This window comes from Anomaloglossus baeobatrachus, chromosome 1 (genome assembly GCF_048569485.1).
Source record: "Anomaloglossus baeobatrachus isolate aAnoBae1 chromosome 1, aAnoBae1.hap1, whole genome shotgun sequence".
In the NCBI taxonomy this organism is placed as follows: domain Eukaryota; kingdom Metazoa; phylum Chordata; class Amphibia; order Anura; family Aromobatidae; genus Anomaloglossus; species Anomaloglossus baeobatrachus.
Genome location: NC_134353.1, coordinates 559,666,596 through 559,668,294, shown reverse-complemented (window position 1 = coordinate 559,668,294; position 1,699 = coordinate 559,666,596).

Here is a 1,699-nt window from a genome sequence, read left to right as displayed (position 1 = left end):
TACCCTCCTGCCCTTCGCACACTCAAACTCATTGTTACTAAGCCATTTATACTAGCAAACACTGAGTGAACTTAGTGGCATCCTAAACGTGGCTGTTGTACTTCTGTATTGTCCCACTAGTGCAAAGATATTTGCAGCACGTCTACCCTGCATTGCACATTCAAACTCATTGTTACTAAGCCATTATACTAGCAAACACTGAGTGAACTTAGTGGCATCATAAAAGTGGCTGTTGGACTTCTGTATTGTCCCACTAGTGCAAAGATATTTGCAGCACGTCTGCCTGCATTGCACACTCAAACTCATTGTTACTAAGCCATTATACTAGCAAACACTGAGTGAACTTAGTGGCATCATAAAAGTGGCTGTTGGACTTCTGTATTGTCCTACTAGTGCAAAGATATTTGCAGCACGTCTACCTGCATTGCACACTCAAACTCAATGTTACTAAGCCATTATACTAGCAAACACTGAGTGAACTTAGTGGCATCATAAAAGTGGCTGTTGGACTTCTGTATTGTCCCACTAGTGCAAAGATATTTGCAGCACGTCTACCTGCATTGCACACTCAAACTCATTGTTGCTAAGCCATTATACTAGCAAACACTGAGTGAACTTAGTGGCATCCTAAACGTGGCTGTTGGACTTCTGTATTGTCCCACTAGTGCAAAGATATTTGCAGCACGTCTGCCTGCATTGCACACTCAAACTCATTGTTACTAAGCCATTATACTAGCAAACACTGAGTGAACGTAGTGGCATCCTAAAAGTGGCTGTTGGACTTCTGTATTGTCCCACTAGTGCAAAGATATTTGCAGCACGTCTACCTGCATTGCACACTCAAACTCATTATTACTAAGCCATTATACTAGCAAACAATGAGTGAACTTAGTGGCATCCTAAACGTGGCGGTTGGACTTCTGTATTGTCCCACTAGTGCAAAGATATTTGCAGCACGTCTGCCTGCATTGCACACTCAAACTCATTGTTACTAAGCCATTATACTAGCAAACACTGAGTGAACTTAGTGGCATCATAAAAGTGGCTGTTGGACTTCTGTATTGTCCCACTAGTGCAATGATATTTGCAGCACGTCTACCTGCATTGCACACTCAAACTCATTGTTACTGAGCCATTATACTAGCAAACACTGAGTGAACTTAGTGGCATCCTAAAAGTGGCTGTTGGACTTCTGTATTGTCCACTAGTGCAAAGATATTTGCAGCACGTCTGCCTGCATTGCACACTCAAACTCATTGTTACTAAGCCATTATACTATCAAACACTGCTGCCAGTTTAAGGGCCGTAGTTGCATTGTGAGGGATAATTATTGTTGTTTATCCTGCTGTTAATAAAGCTAGACCACCCCTGAAATGTACACCACCTCTCAATTGTTACTACCACATTTTAAGTGCACAATCTTGTTGCAATCAAAATGAGTGGCAAAATGACAGATGCTGGTGGAAAGGGGAAGAGGCGTGTTGGAAAAAGAAAAAAAGGGTTTGTCCGTGGGGAAGGTGGCAAAGCTCCATTAACATCTGCTGAAAATAGACCATCTTCCAGCAAAAGTAAGATGTCTACTACTTACCGTGGACAATCCGATGTGCTCCCTTTTTTACGGACACGAAAAACTGGAACAAAGGTAGATGATGGCCAAAAAAGGAAAATGCTTGAATGGATCTCAAGTGGTCCAACAAGT